Below are 16,351 nucleotides of genomic sequence, written 5' to 3' on the forward strand. Positions count from 1 at the left end.
GAAATGGAGGAAGTGGAAGAAGTGGAGAAAGTGGAGGGAGATGAGGAAGTTGAAGAAGTGGACGAAGTGGAGGAATTAGACGAAGTGGAGGAAGTTGACGAAGTGGAGGAAGTGGACGAAGTGGAGGAAGGGGACGAAGTGGACGAAGTTGATGAAGTGGAGGAAGTGGAGGAAGTTGACGAAGGGGACGAAGTGGAGCAAGTAAAGGAAGTGGTTGAAGTGGAGGAAGTGGAGGAAGTGAAGGAAGTTTAAGAAGTGGACAAAGTGGACGCAGTTCACGAAGTTGACAAAGTGGACGAAGTTTACGAAGTGGACGAAGATGAGGAAGTTAAGGAAGTGGAGGAAGTGGAATAAGTAGACGAAGTGGAGGAAGTGGAATAAGTAGACGAAGTGGAGGAAGTTGACGAAATGGACGCAGTGGAATAAGTGGTCGAAATGGACGAAGTGGAAGAAGTGGACGAAGTGGACGAAGGGGACGAAGTGGAGCAAGGGAAAGTAGTGGAGGAGGTGGCGGAGGTGGCGGAAGTGGAGGAAGTGGAGGAAGTTGACGTAGTGGACGAAGCGGACGAAGGGGACGAAGTGGAGTAGGTGAAGGAAGTGGAGGAAGTGGAGGAAGTTGAAGAAGTGGAGGAAGTGGAGGAAGTGGAGGAAATGGAAGAAGTCCAGGAAGTGGAAGAAGTGGACGAAGTGGAGGAAGAGGAGGAAGTGGAGGAAATGGAGGAAGTGGACGAAGAGGAGGAAGTGGACGAAGAGGAGGAAGCGGATGAAGTTGACGAAGTGGTTGAGGTGGACGAAGTGGAAGAAGAGCACGAAGTCGAGGAAGTGGAGGAAATGGAGGAAGTGGACAAAGTGGTGGAAGTGGACGAAGTGGAGAAGTTGACGAAGTGGACGAAGAGGAGTAAGTGGACGAAATGGACGAAGGGGAAGAAGAGAGTGAAGTTGACGAAGTGGAAGAAGTGGACGAAATGGACGAAGTGAAAAGAGTGGACGAAGTTGACGAAGTAGAGGAAGTGGAGGAAGTTGACGAAGTGGAGGAAGAGGAGGAAGTGGAGGAATTTGACGAAGTGGACGAAGTGGACGAAGGGGACAATGTGGAGGAAGTGGAGGAATATGAAGAAGTGGACAAAGTGTACGAAGGGGACGACGCAGACGAAGGCGACAAAGTGAACGAAGCGGACGAAGTGGACAAAGGGGACGAAGTGGAGCAAGAGAAGGAAGTGGAGGAGGTGGAGGAAGTGGACGAAGTGGACTAAGTGGAAGAAGTGGACGAAGGGGAAGAAGTGGGCGAAGTGGAGGAAGTGGACGAAGTTGACGATGGGGACGAAGTGGAGGAAGTGGAGGAAGTGGGGTAGGTGGAGGAAGTGGACGAAGTTGACGAAGGGGACGAAGTGGAGGAAGTGGACGAAGTGGGGGAAGTGGAGGAAGATGAGGAAGTTGAGGAAGTGGAGGAAGTGGAGGAAGTGGAGGAAGTAGACGAAGTGGAGGAAGTGGACAAAGTGGAGGAAGTGGTGGAAGTTGACTAAGGAGACGAAGTGGAGCAAGTAAAGGAAGTGTTGGAAGTGGAGGAAGTTTAAGAAGTGGACGAAGTGGACGCAGTTCACGAAGTTGACGAAGTGGACGAAGTTTACGAAGTTGATGAAGTGGACGAAGATGACGAAGTTAAGGAAGTGGAGGAAGTGGAAGAAGTGGACAAAGTGGAGGAAGTTGACGAAATGGACGCAGTGGAAGAAGTGGTCGAAATGGACGAAGTGGAAGAAGTGGACGAAGTGGTCGAAGTAGAGAAGGTGAAGGAAGTGGAGGGAGTGGAGGAAGTCGAGGAAGTTGAAGAAGTTGACAAAGTGGAGTAAGTGGACGAAATGGACGAGGGGGAAGAAGAGGGTGAAGTTGACGAAGTGGACGAAATGGACGAAATGGACGAAGTGAAAAGAGACGACAAAGTTGACGAAGTGGAGGAAGTGGAGGAAGTTGACGAAGTGGAGGAAGTGGAGGAAGTGGACGAAGTGGTCGAAGTGGACTAAGTGGACGAAGTGGAAGAAGTGGAAGAAGTGGAACAAGTGGAAGAAGTGGACGAAGTGGAAGAAGTGGACGAAGTGGAGGAAGTGGACGAAGTGGAGGAAGTGGACGAAGTTGACGATGGGGACGAAGTGGAGGAAGTGGACGAAGTGGGGGAAGTGGAGGAAATGGAGGAAGTGGTCGAAGTGGACGAAGTTCACGAGGTGGGCGAAGTGGACGAAGTGGACAAAGTGGACGAAGTGGAGGAAAATGGCGAAGTGGTCGAAGTGGACGTAATGGACGAAGTGGAAGAAGTGGAGGAAATGGAGGAAGTGGACGAAATGGACAAAGTGGAGCAAGTGGATGAATTGAAGGAAATGGAGGAAGTGGTGGAAGTGGACGAAGTGGAGAAGTTACACGAAGTGGACGAAGTGGAGGAAGTGGACGAAATGGACGAAGTGGAAGAAGTGGACGAAATGGACGAAATGGACGAAGTGGAAGAAGTGGACGAAGTTGACGAAGTTGACGAAATGGACGAAGTGGACGAAGTGGATGAAGTGGACGAAGTGGAAGAAGTGGAGGAAATGGAAGAAGTGGAGGAAGTGGACGAAGTGGACAAAGTGGACGAAGTAGACAAAGTGGGGGAAGTGGATGAATTGAAGGAAATGGAGCAAGTGGACGAAGTGGTGGAAGTGGACGAAGTGGAGAAGTTACACGAAGTGGACGAAGCGGAGGAAGTGAACGAAATGGACGAAGTGGAAGAAGTGGACAAAATGGACGAAGTGGAAGAAGTGGACGAAGTTGACGAAGTGGACGAAGTGTACGAAGTGGACGAAATGGACGAGGTGGAAGAATTGGGCGAAGTTGACGAAGTGGACGAAGTGGAGGAAGTTGACGAAGTGGAGAAAGTGGAGGAAATGGAAGAAGTGGAGGAAGTGGACGAAGTGGACAAAGTGGACGAAGTAGACAAAGTGGGGGAAGTGGATGAATTGAAGGAAATGGAGCAAGTGGACGAAGTGGTGGAAGTGGACGAAGTGGAGAAGTTACACGAAGTGGACGAAGCGGAGGAAGTGAACGAAATGGACGAAGTGGAAGAAGTGGACAAAATGGACGAAGTGGAAGAAGTGGACGAAGTTGACGAAGTGGACGAAGTGTACGAAGTGGACGAAATGGACGAGGTGGAAGAATTGGGCGAAGTTGACGAAGTGGACGAAGTGGAGGAAGTTGACGAAGTGGAGAAAGTGGAGGAAATGGAAGAAGTGGAGGAAGTGGACGAAGTGGACAAAGTGGACGAAGTAGACAAAGTGGGGGAAGTGGATGAATTGAAGGAAATGGAGCAAGTGGACGAAGTGGTGGAAGTGGACGAAGTGGAGAAGTTACACGAAGTGGACGAAGCGGAGGAAGTGAACGAAATGGACGAAGTGGAAGAAGTGGACAAAATGGACGAAGTGGAAGAAGTGGACGAAGTTGACGAAGTGGACGAAGTGTACGAAGTGGACGAAATGGACGAGGTGGAAGAATTGGGCGAAGTTGACGAAGTGGACGAAGTGGAGGAAGTTGACGAAGTGGAGAAAGTGGAGGGACTTGAAGAATTGAACCTAGTGGAGGAAATGGAGGAAGTGGAGGAAGTGGAGGAAGTGGAGGAAGTGGTGGAGGTGGAAGAAGTGGACGGAGTGGAAGAAGTGGACGAAGTGGTCGAAGTCGGCGAAGTTGACAAAATTGACGAAGTGGACGAAGTGGAAGAAGTGGATGAAGTGGAGGATGTGGACGAGGTGGAGGAAGAGGACGAAGTTGACGAAATGGACGAACTGGAGGAAGGAGACGAAGTGGAGGAAGTTGACGAAGTGGACGAAGTGGAGGAAGTGGACGAAGTGGAGGAAGTTGACGAAGTGAAGGAAGTGGAGGAAGGGGAGGAAGTTGACGAAGGGGACGAAGTGGAGCAAGTGAAGGAAGTGGTGGAAGTGGAGGAAGTGGAGGAAGTTGAAGAAGTGGACGAAGAGGACTAAGTGGAGGAAGTAGAGGAAGAGGAAGAAGTGGACGAAGTGGGGGAAGTTGACGACATGGACGAAATGGAAGAAGTGGACGAAATGGACGAAGTGGATGAAGTGGACGAAGTTGACGAAGTGGACGAAGGGGACGAAGTGGAGCAACGGAAGGAAGTGGAGGAAGTGGAGAAGGTGAAGGAAGTGGAGGAAGTAGACAAAGTGGACGAAGTGGAGAAGGTGAAGGAAGTGGAGGAAGTAGAGGAAGTGGAGGAAGTTAAAGAAGTGGAGGAAGTGGAGGAAGTGGAGGATGTGGAAGAAGAGGATGAAGTTTACGAAGTGGAGGAAGTGGACGAAGTTGACGAAGTGGAGGAAGTGGATGAAGCTGACGAAGTGGAGGAAGTTGACAAAGTGGACGAAGTGGAGGAATTTGACGAAGTGGACGAAGTGGACGAAGGGGACGAAGTGGAGGAAGTGGAGGAAGTTGAAAAAGTGGACATAGTGCGAAGGGGACGAAACGGACGAAGTGGAGCAAGTGAAGGAAGTGGAGGAAGTGGAGCAAGTGGAGGAAGGTGATGAAGTGGACGAAGTCGACGAAGGGGACGAAGTGGAGCAAGTGAAGGAAGTGGAGGAAGTGGACGAAGTGGTTGAAGTGGACTAAGTGGAGGAAGTGGAGGAAGTGGAAGAAGAGGATGAAGTTTACGAAGTGGAGGAAGTGGACGAAGTTGACGAAGTGGAGGAAGTGGATGAAGCTGACGAAGTGGAGGAAGTTGACAAAGTGCACGAAGTGGAGGAATTTGACGAATTGGACGAAGTGGACGAAGGGGACGAAGTGGAGGAAGTGGAGGAAGTTGAAAAAGTGGACATAGTGCGAAGGGGACATAGTGCGAAGCTGACGAAGCGGACGAAGTGGAGCAAGTGAAGGGAGTGGAGGAAGTGGAGGAAGTGGAGGAAGTTGATGAAGTGGACGAAGTCGACGAAGGGGACGAAGTGGAGCAAGGGAAGGAAGTGGTGGAAGTGGACGAAGTGGACGAAGTGGTCGAAGTGGACTAAGTGGAGGAAGTGGACGAAGTGGACGAAGTAGACGAAGTGGAAGAAGTCGACAAAGTGCAAGAAGCGGAGGAAGTGGACGAAGTGGAGGAAGTGGACGAAGTTGACGATGGGGATGAAGTGGCGGAAGTGGACGAAGTGGGGGAAGTGGAGGAAGTGGAGGAAATGGAGTGAGTGGTCGAAGTGGACGTAATGGACGAAGTTTACGAAGAGGGGAAAGTGGACGAAGTGGACAGAGTCGAGGAAGTAGAGGAGAAGGACGAAGTTGACGAAGTGGTCAAAGTGAATGAAGTGGACGAAATGGACGAAGTGGAAGAACTGGAGGAAGTGGAGGAGGTGGAGGAAATGGAGGAAGTGGACAAAGTGGTCGAAGTGGACGAGGACGAATTTGACGAAATGGACAAAGTGGACGAAGTGGAAAAAGTGGACGAACCGGACGAAGGGGTCGAAATGGACGAAGTGGACGAAGTGGACGAAGTTGACGAAGTGGACGAAGTGGACGAAGTGGAGGAAGTGGACGAAGTGGAGGAAGTTGAGGATGTTGAGGAAGTGGACGAAGTGGTCGAAACGGACGAAACGGACGAAATGGACGAAATGGACGAAGTGGAAGAAGTGGAGGAAGTAGAGGAAGTGGACGAAGTGGAGGAAGTGGAGGAATTGGAGGAAATGGAAGAAGTGGAGGAAGTGGAGGAAGTTGAGGAAGTGGACGAAGTGGATGAAGTGGAGGAAGTGGAGGAAGTAGACGAAGTGGAGGAAGTTGACGAAGTGGACGAAGTGGAGGAAGTTGACGAAATGGAGGAACTTGAGGAAGTGGAGGAAGTTGACAGGGGACAAAGTGCATCAAGTAAAGGAAGTGGTGGAAGTGGAGGAAGTGGAGGAAGTTTAAGAAGTAGACGAAGTGACGCAGTTCACGAAGTTGACGAAGTGGACGAATTTTACGAAGTTGGCGAAGTGGACGAAGATGACGAAGTGGAGGAAGTGGAGGAAGTTAAGGAAGTAGAGGAAGTGGAAGAAGTGGAGGAAGTGGAGGAAGTTGAAGAAGTGGAGGAAGTGGAGGAAGTGGAGGAAGTGGATGAAATGGAGGAAGTGAAGGAAGTGGACGAAGAGGAGGAAGTGGACGAAGTTGACGAAGTGGTCGAAGTGGACGAAGTGGAAGAAGTGGACGAAATGGACAAAATGGACAGAATGGCCGATGTGAAAAGAGTGGACAAAGGGGACGAAGTGGAGCAACGGAAGGAAGTGGAGGAAGTGGAGGAAGTTGACGAAGTGGACGAAGTGGACGAAGTGGTCGAAGTGGACGAAGTGGAAGAAGTGGACGAAGTCGAGGATGTGGAGGAAATGGAGGAAGTGGACGAAGTGGTGGAAGTGGACGAAGTGGAGAAATTGAGGTAGTGGACGAAGTGGAGGAAGTGGACGAAATTGACAAAGGGAAAGAAGAGGATGAAGTTGACGAAGTGGACGAAGTCGTCGAAATGGACAAAATGGCTGAAGTGAAAAGAGTTGACGAAGTTGAGGAAGTTGACGAAGTGGAAAAGTGGAGGAAGTGGAGGAATTTGACGAAGTGGACGAAGTGGAAGAAGGGGACGAAGTGGAGGTAGTGGAGGAAGTTGAAGAAGTGGTCGATGTGGACGAAGTGGAGGAACTGGATGAAGTGGAGGAAGTTGACGAAAGGGACGAAATGAAGGAAGTGGACGAAGTGGAAGAAGTGGACGAAGTCGACGAAGTGGAAGATGTGGAGGAAGGGGAGGAAGCTGACGAAGGTGACGAAGTGGAGGAAGTGGATGAAGTGGTGGAAGTGGAGGAAGTGAAGGATGTGGAAGTGGGCGAAGTCGACGAAGTGGACCACGTGGATGAAGTGGAAGAAGTGGAGGAAGTGGAGGAAGCTGAAGAAGTGGACGAAGTGGTCCAAGTGGAAGAAGTGGAGGAAGTGGAGAAAGTGGAGGTAGTGGGGGAAATGGAGGGAGTGAACGAAGTGGTCGAGGTGGACGAAGTCGATGAAGTTGACGAAATTAACGAAGTGGACGAAGTGGAAGAAGTGGAGGAGATGGAGGAAGTGGAGGAAGTTGAAGAAGTGGACGAAGTGGACGAAATGCAGGAGAGTGGAGGAAATGGAGGAAGTTGACGAAGTGCACGAAGTGGAGCAAGTGGAGGAAGTGGAGGAAGTTGACGAAGTGGACGACGTGTACGATGTGGATGAAGTGGACGACCTGGACGAAGTAGAAGAAGACGAAGCAGAGGAAGTGGAGGAAGTGGAGGAAGTGGAGGAAGTCGACGAACTGGAGGAAGTAGACGAAGTAGAGGAAGTGGAGGAAGTCGAGGAAGTTGAGGAAGTGGAGGAAGTTGAGGAAGTGGAGGAAGTGGAGGAATGCAGGAAGTTGACAAAGTGGAGGAAGTGGACGAAGTGGACGAAGGGGACGAAGTGGAGGAAATTGAAGAAGTGGAGGAAGTGGACGAAGTGGATGAAGTGGAGGAAATGTAGGAAGTGGAAGAAGTGGAAGTGGAGAAAGTGGAGGAAGTTGACCAAGTGGAGGAAGTTGACAAAGTGGACGAAGAGGACGAAGTGGAGCAAGTGGAGGAAGTGGAGGAAGTTGAAGAAGTGGAGGAAATGGAGGAAGTGGATGAAGTGGAGGAAGTGGAGGAGATGGAGGAAGTGGAGGAAGTGGTCGAAGTGGACGAAGTGGAAGAAGTGGAAGAAGTGGAAGAAGTGGAGGAAGTGGAGGAAGTGGAGGAAGTTGAGGAACATGAAGATGTTGACGAAGTGGACGAAGTGGAACAAGTGGAGGAATTGGAGGAAGTGAAGGGAATGGAGGAAGTGGACGAAGTAGTCGAAATGGAGCAAGTGGACGAAGTGGAAGCAGTGGAGGAAGTCGACGAAGTGTACGAAGTGGACGAAGTGGAAGAAGTGGTCGAAGTGAACGAAGGGCACGAAGTGGACGAAGAGGAAGAAGTGGAGGTAGTGGAGGAAGTGGACGAAGTGGACGAAGTTGAAGAAGTGGACGAAGTTGACGAAGTGGATGAAGTGGAGGAAGTGGAGGAAGTAGATGAAGTGGAGGAAGTGGAGGAACTTGAGGATGTGGAGGACGTGGAGGAAGTGGAGCAAATGGAGGAAGTGGACGAAGTTGAGGAAGTTGAGGAAGTCAACGAAGTCGACGAAGTGGACGAAGTGAACGAAGTGGAGGAAGTGGACGAGGTTTAGGAAGTTGAGGAAGTGGACGAAGTGCAGGAAGTTTACGAAGTGGAGGAAGTGGAGGAAGTGCAGGAAGTTGACGAAGTGGAGGAAGTAGATGAAGTCGAGGAGGTGGAGGAAGTGGAGGGAGTGGAGGAAGTGGAGGAAGTGGAGGAAGTGGAGGAAGTGGTCGAAGTGGACGATGTGGAGGAAGTAGAGGAAGTTGACAAAGGGGACGAAGTGGAGGGAGTGGAGGAAGTGGAAGAAGTGGACGAAGTGGGGGAGGTGGAGGAAGTGGTGGAAGTGGCCGAAGTGAACGAAGTGGACGAAGTGGTCGAAGTGGACGAAGTGGAGAAATAGACGAAGTGGAGGCAGTGGACGAAGTGGGCGAACTGGACGAAGTGGAGGATGTGGGGGAAGCGGAGGAAGTTGAAGAAGTGGACGAAGTTGACGAAGTGGAGGAAGTGGTCGAAGTGGAGGAAGTAGACGAAGTGGAGGAAGTGGAGGAAGGGGACGAAGTGGAGGAAGATGAGGAAGTGGAGGAAGATGAGGAAGTGCAGGAAGTTGAGGAAGTTGAGGAAGTTAAGGAAGTGAACGACGTGGAGGAAGTGGAGGAAATGGACGAAGTCGACGAAGTGGTAGAAGTGGAGGTACTGGAGCAAGTGGACGAAGTTGTCGAAGTCGACGAAGTGGTCGAAGTCGACGAAGTGGAAGAAGTGGAAGAAGTGGAGGAAGTGGAGGAAGTTGAGGAACTTGAAGATGTTGACGAAGTGGACGATGTGGAAAAAGTGGAGGAATTGAAGGAAGTGGAGGAAATGGAGGAAGTGGACGAAGTGGTCGAAATGGAGCAAGTGGACGAAGTGGAGGATGTGGAGGAAGTAGATGAAGTGGAGGAAGTGGAGGAAATTGAGGATGTGTTGGACGTGGAGGAAGTGGAGGAAATGGAGGAAGTGGACGAAGTGAAGGAAGTGAACGAAGTTGAGTAAGTTGAGGAAGTGGACGAAGTGGAGGAACTGGACGAGGTTAAGGAAGTTGAGGAAGTGGACGAAGTGCAGGAAGTTTACGAAGTGGAGGAAGTGGAGGAAGTGCAAGAAGTTGACGAAGTGGAGGAAGTAGAGGAAGTCGAGGAGGTGGAGGAACTGGAAGGAGAGGAGGAAGTGCAGGAAGTGGTCGAAGTGGATGAAGTGGAGTAAGTAGAGGGAGTTGACGAAGGGGACGAAGTGGAGGGAGTGGAGGAAGTGGAAGAAGTGGACGAAGTGGGGGAAGTGGAGGAAGTGGAGGAAGTGGCCGAAGTGAACGAAGTGGACGAAGTGGTCGAAGTGGACGAAGTGGAGAAATGGACGAAGTGGACGCAGTGGACGAAGTAGACAAATTGGGCGAACTGGACGAAGTGGGCGAACAGGACGAAGTGGACGAAGTGGAGGAAGTAGGGGAAGCGGAGGAAGTTGAAGAAGTGGCCGAAGTTGACGAAGTGGAGGAAGTGGTCGAAGTGGAGGAAGTAGACGAATTGGACGAAGTGCAGCAAGGGGACGAAGTGTAGGAAGTGGAGGAAGTGGAGGAAGATGAGGAAGTGCAGGAAGTTGAGGAAGTTGAGGAAGTTAAGGAAGTGGACGACGTGGAGGAAGTGGAGGAAGTGGAGGAAATGGTCGAATTGGACGAAGTGCTAGAAGTGGAGGTACTGGAGCAAGTGGAGGAAATTGAAGAAGTGGACGAATATGAAGAAGTGGAGGAAGTAGACGAAGTGGATGAAGTGGAGGAAGGGGACGAAGTGGAGGAAATGGAGGAAGTGGTGGAAGTGGATGAAGTAGAGGAAGTGGAGGAAGTGGAGGAAGTGGAGGAAGTGGATGAAGTAGAGGAAGTGGAGGAAGTGGAGGAAATTGAGGAAGTGGACGAAGTGGAGGAGGTGGAAGAAGTGGAGGAAGTTGACGAAGTCGAGGTAGTGGCGGAAGAAGAGGAAGCTGACGAAGTGGACGAAGGGGACGAAGGGGACGAAGTGGAGAAACTGGAGGAAGTGGAGGAAGTGGACGAAGAGGAGGACGTGGAGGAAGTGGAGGAAATGGACAAAGTGCAGGAAGTGGAGGAAGTAGACGAAGTGGACGAAGTGGAGGAAGTTGAGGAAGCGAACAAAGTGGAGGAAGTAGATGAAGTTGAGGAAGCTGAGGAAGTGGACGAAGTGGAGGTGGTGGAAGAAGTGGAGGAAGTTGAGGAAGCGAACGAAGTGGAGGAAGTGGATGAAGTTGAGGAAGCTGAGGAAGTGGACGAAGTGGAGGTGGTGGAAGAAGTGGCGGAAGTTGACGAAGTGGAGGAAGTGGAGGAAGTAGAGGAAGTTGATGAAGTGGACGAAGTGGACGAAGTGGACGAAGTGGACGAAGTGGACGAAGTGGACGAAGTGGACGAAGTGGACGAAGGGGACGAAGGGGACGAAGGGGACGAAGTGGAGGAAGTGGAGGAAGTGGAGGAAGTTGACGAAGTGGACGAAGAGGACGAAGAGGACGAAGTGGACGAAGTAGACGTAGGGGACGAAGGGGACGAAGTGGACGAAGTAGACGAAGGGGACGAAGTAGTGAAAGTAGACGAAGTGGGCGAACTGAACGAAGTGGATGAAGGGGAAGAAGTGGAAGAAGTGGAGGAAGTGGAGGAAGCAGACCAAGTGAAGGAAGTGGAGGAAGTTGAGGAAGTTGAGGAAGTGGACGAAGTGGAGGCGGTGGAAGAAGTGGAGGAAGTTGACGAAGTGGAGGAAGATGACGAAGTGGACGAATTGGACGATGGGGACGAAGGGGACAAAGTGGAGGAAGTTGAAGAAGTAGACGAAGTGGGGGGAAGTGGAGGAAGTGGAGGAAATGGAGGAAGTGGAGGAAGTGGAGGAAATGGAGGAAGTGGAGGAAGTGGAGGAAGTGGTCGAAGTGGAGGATGTGGACGAAGTTGACGAAGTGGACGAAGTGGAGGAAGTGGACTAAGTGGAGGAAGTGAAGTGGAGGAGGTTGAGGAAGTTGAGGAAGTGGATGAAGTGGAGGAGGTGGAAGAAGTGGAGGAAGGTGACGAAGTGGAGGAAGTTGACGAAGTGGACGAAGGGGACGAAGGGGACGAAGGGGACGAAGGGGACGAAGAGGACGAAGGGGACGAAGTGGAGGAAGTTAAAGAAGTGGACGAAGTGGAGGAGGAAGTGGAAGAAGTAGAGGAAGTGGAGGAAGCGGAGGAAGTTGGGGAAGTTGAGGAAGTGGACGAAGTGGAGGAGGTGGAAGAAGTGGAGGAAGTTGACGAAGTGGAGGAAGTGGAGGAAGTTGACGAAGTGGACGAAGTGGATGAAGTGGGCGAAGTGGACGAAATGGACGAAGGGGACAAAGAGGACGAAGTGGAGGAAGTGGAGGAAGTGGAGGAAGTTGACGAATTGGACGAAGTGGAGGAAGTGGAGGAAGTGGAGGAAGTTGACGAAGGGGACGAAGGGGACTAAGTGGTCACAGTGGACGAAGTGGACGAAGTGAACGAAGTAGAGGAAGTGGAAGAGGTGGAAGAAGTGGAGGAGGTGGAGGCAGTGGAGGAAGTGGAGGAAATGCACGAAGTGGATGAAGTGGAGGTAGTGGACGAAGTGGTCGAAGTGGACGAAGTTGACGATGTTAACGAAGTGGACGAAATGGAGGAAGTGGACGAAGTGGACTAAGTGGAAGAAGTGGTCGAAGGTTACGAAGTGGACGAAGTGGAAGAAGTGGAGGAAGTTGACGAAGTGGAGGAAGTGGAGGAAGTTGACGAAGTAGACGAAGTGGACGAAGGGGACGAAGTGGAGGAAGTGGAGGAAGTGGAGGAAATGGAGGAAGTTGAAGAAGTTGATGAAGTGGACGAAGTGGAGAAAGTGGAGGAAGTCGAGGAAGTGGACGAAGTGGACGAAGTGGACGAAGTGGACGAAGTGGAAGAAGTGGATGTAGTGGAGGAAGTTGAGGAAGTGGACTAAGTTGACGAAGTGGAGGAAGTGGAAGAAGTTGAAGAAGTGGACGAAGTGGAGGAAAGGGACGAAGTGGACGAAGTGGAGGAAAGGGACGAAGTTGACGAAGGGGACGAAGTGGACGCAGGGGACGAAGGGGACGAAGTGGACGCAGGGGACGAAGGGGACGAAGTAGACGAAGTGGATGAAGTGGAAGAAGTGGAGGAAGTGGAGGAAATGAACGAAGTGGACGAAGTGGAAGAAGTGGAGGTAGGGGAGGAAGTGGAGGAAGTGGAGGAAGTTGACGAAGTGGACGAAGTGGACGAAGTGGAGGAAGCGGAGGAAGCGGAGGAAGTGGAGGAAGTGGAGGAAATGGAAGAAGTGGACGATATGGTAGATGTGGACGAAGTGTAGGAAGTGGAGGATGTTGAAGAAGGGGACGAAGTGAAGGATGTTGACGAAGTGGACGAAGTGGATGAAGGGGACGAAATGGAGCAAGTGAAGGAAGTGAAGGAAGTTGAGGAAGTGGAAGAAGTTGAAGAAGTGGACGTGTTGGACGACGTGGACGATGTCGAGGAAGTGCAGGAAGTGGACGAAGTGGACGAAATTGACGAATGGGACGAAGCGGACGAAGTGGACGAAGGGAACGAAGTGGACGAAGTGGTCGAAGTGGACGAAGTGGACGAAGTTGACGAAGTGGACAAAGAGGAAGAAGTGGAGGAAGTGGGGGAAGTGGAGGAAATGGACGAAGTGGACGAAGTCTAAGAAGTGGAGGTAGTGGATGAAGTGGAGGAAGTTGAAGAAGTGGACGAAGTCGATGAAGTGGAGGAAGTGGAGGAAGTAGACGAAGTGGACGAAGTGGAGGAAGTTGAGGAAGTGAACGAAGTGGAGGAAGTGGAGGAAGTTGAAGAAGTGGACGAAGTTGACGAAGTGGAGGAAGTGGAGGAAATGGAAGAAGTGGACGATGTGGACGAAGTTTAAGAAGTGGAGGGAGTGGATGAAGTGGAGGAAGGGGAGGAAGTTGGAGAAGTGGAGGAAGTTGACGAAGTGGAGGAAGTGGAGGAACTGGGGGAAGTAGACGAAGTGGACGAAGTGGACGAAGGGGACGAAGGGGACGAAGTGGACGAAGTGGACGAAGTGGACGAAGTGGACGAAGTGGACGAAGTGGACGAAGTGGACGAAGTGGACGAAGTTGAAGAAGTGGAGGAAGTGGAGGAAGTGGAGGAAGTGGAGGAAGTTGACGAAGTGGACGAGGTTGACGAAGTGCACGATGTGGAGGAAGTACACCAAGTGGAGGAAGTAGACGAAGTTGACGAAGTGGAGGAAGTGGACGAAGTTGACGATGTGCACGAAGTGGATGAAGTTGACAAAGTGGACGAAGTGGACGAAGTTGACAAAGTGGACGAAGTTGACAAAGTGGAGGAAGTTGAAGAAGTGAACGAAGTGGACGAAGTAGAGAAGTGGAGGAAGTGGACGAAGTTGACGAAGTGGACGAAGTGGACGAAGTGGATGAAGTGGACGAAGTGGACGAAGTTCAAGAAGTGGACGAAGTTGACGAAGTGGACGAATTGGAGGAAGTTGACGAAGTGGAAGAAGCAGAGGAAGTTGAAGAAGTGGACGAAGTGGACGAAGTTGACGAAGTGGAGGAAGTGGAGGAAGTGGACGAAGTGGAAGAAGTGGAGGAAGTGGAGGAAGTTGACGAAGTGGAAGAAGTGGATGAAGTGGCGTAAGTGTAGGAAGTGTAGGAAGTGGAGGAAGTGGACGAAGTGGACGAAGTGGAGGAAGTGGACGAAGTGGACGAAGTTGACGACGTGGAAGAAGTGGAGGAAGTGGACGAAGTTGACGAAGTGGAAGAAGTGGATGAAGTGGAGGAAGTGTAGGAGGTGGACGAAGTGGAGGAAGTGGACGAAGTGGAGGAAATGGGGGAAGTGGAGGAAGGGACGAAGTTGACGAAGTGGAGGAAGTCGACGAAGTTGATGAAGTGGATGAAGAGCACGAAGTGGACGAAGTGGATGAAGTCGAGGAAGGGGACGAAGCGGAGGAAGCTGACGAAGTGAAGGAAGTGGAGGAAGTGGAGGAAGTCGACGAAGGGGACGAAGTGGAGGAAGGGGACATAGTGGAGGAAGTGGACGAAGGGGACGAAATGGACGAAGTGGAGGAAGTGGACGAGTGGATAAAGCGGAGGAAGTGCAGGATGTGGACGAAGAGGACGAAGTGCACGAGGTGGACGAATTGGAGGAAGTGGGCTAAGTGGAAGAAGTGGAGGAAGTTTAACAAGTGGACGAAGTTGACGAAGTGGACGAAGTGGAGGAAGTGGAGGAAGTGGAGGAAGTTGACGAAGAGGACGAAGTGGAGGAAGTGGAGGAAGTGGACAATGTGGATGAAGTTGACGAAATGGACGAAGTGGAGGAAGTAGACGAAGGCTCTATTCCCCTGGAGGATACCATAGCTGTCATTAGTTGCACCATCATCTTCATTTGTCCTTTGAGCTGTTCTAACTCCCTCATCTTATGTGTCAACTCGGACTGGTCGGGCGCTGCTGCTTCTTCAGAACCTGCTCTTTCTTCTAGGATTTTCTGGACTTCTGCTTTTTGGTTCTTCCTCTGTTAATCTGCCCCAAACACAGTCGTCACAATCGCGTCCCACCCCTGATTCATCTTTAGTCTGCCCTCTCATCTCATAGAGGGGTGTCATTCAAGTAATAGGCAACAATAGGAAACTCCCAGTCAGCAACAGGTACGAGTCTTCCTTTCTCGAATTGAGGAGCTAAAGCAGCCCTTTAGAGATAGGGGAATGTACTGATTGGTAAAGAGGGGAACCATCGAGACGGTATGCAATAAGTAGAAACTCTAAATCGGCGGCAGGCCGAAGGAAACCCTTTTTCATTGAATCAGTAGACGAAGTGGAGGAAGTGGACGAAGTTGACGAAGTGGAGGAAGTGGACGAAGTTGACGATGTGGACGAAGTCGACGAAGTGGATGAAGTTGACAAAGTGGACGAAGTGGAAGAAGTAGACAAAGTGAACGAAGTGGACTAAGTGGACGAAGTGGAGGAAGTTGAAGAAGTGAACGAAGTTGGCGAAGTACAGAAGTGAAGTGGATGAAGTGGACAAAGTGGAGGAAGCGGAGGAAGTGGACGAAGTGGAGGAAGTGGATGAAGTTGACGAAGTGGAGGAAGTTGAAGAAGTGGACGAAGTTGACGAAAAGGACGAATTGGAGGAAGTGGACGTAGTGGAAGAAGTAGAGGAAGTTGAAGAAGTGGACGAAGTTGACGAAGTGGAGGAAGTGGACAAAGTTGACGAAGTGGAAGAAGTGGAGGAAATTGACGAAGTGGAAGAAGTGGAAGAAGTGGACGAAGTGGCTGAAGTGTAGGAAGTGTAGGAAGTGGACGAAGTGGACGAAGTTGACGAAGTGGAAGAAGTGCAAGAAGTGGATGAAGTGGACGAAGTTGACGAAGTGGAAGAAGTGGACGAACTGGAGGAAGTGTAGGAAGTGGACGAATTGGAGGAAGTGGGGGAAGTGGAGGAAGTGGACGAAGTTGACGATTGGACGAAGAGGACGAAGTGGATGAAGTCGACGAACTGGATGAAGTGGACAAAGTGGAAGAAGTGGAGGAAGTGGAGGAAGTGGAGGAAGTGGAGGGAGTTGAAGAAGTGGAAGAAGTTGACGAAGTCATTGAACTAGATGAAGAGGACGAAGTGGAGGAAGTGCAGGAAGTGGACGAAGTGGCCCAAGTGGCCCAAGTGCAGGAAGATGACGAGGTGGACGAAGTGGAGGAAGTCGACGAAGGGGACGAAGTTGAGGAAGGGGACGAAGTGGAGGAAATGGATGAAGTGGACAAAGTGGAGGAATTGGACGAACTGGAGGATGTGAAGGAAGCGGACAAAGTTGAAGAAGTGGAAGAAGTGGACAACTATAAAGAAGTGGACGAAGAGGAGGAAGTGGAGGGAGTGGAGGAAGTGGAGGAAGTGGAGAAAGTGGAAGAAGTGGAAGAAGTGGAGGAAGTGGAGGAAATGGAGGAAGTGGAGGAAGCGGGGGAAGAGCAGGAAGTGGAGGAAGTGGAGGAAGTTGAGGAAGTGGAGGGAGTGGAGGAAGTGGAGGAACTGTAGGAAGTGGTGGAAGTGGAGGAAATGGAGGGAGTGGAGGAAGTGAAGGAAGTGAAGGAAGTTGAGGAAGTGCACGAAGTGGATGAAGTGGAGGAAGTTGACGAAGAGGACGAACTCGAGGAAGTGGACAAAGTGGTCGA

The sequence above is a fragment of the Vigna umbellata genome, chromosome 3 (assembly GCF_029865625.1).
Source record: "Vigna umbellata cultivar VRB3 chromosome 3, Vumbellata_1.0, whole genome shotgun sequence".
NCBI classification, from domain to species: Eukaryota; Viridiplantae; Streptophyta; class Magnoliopsida; order Fabales; family Fabaceae; genus Vigna; species Vigna umbellata.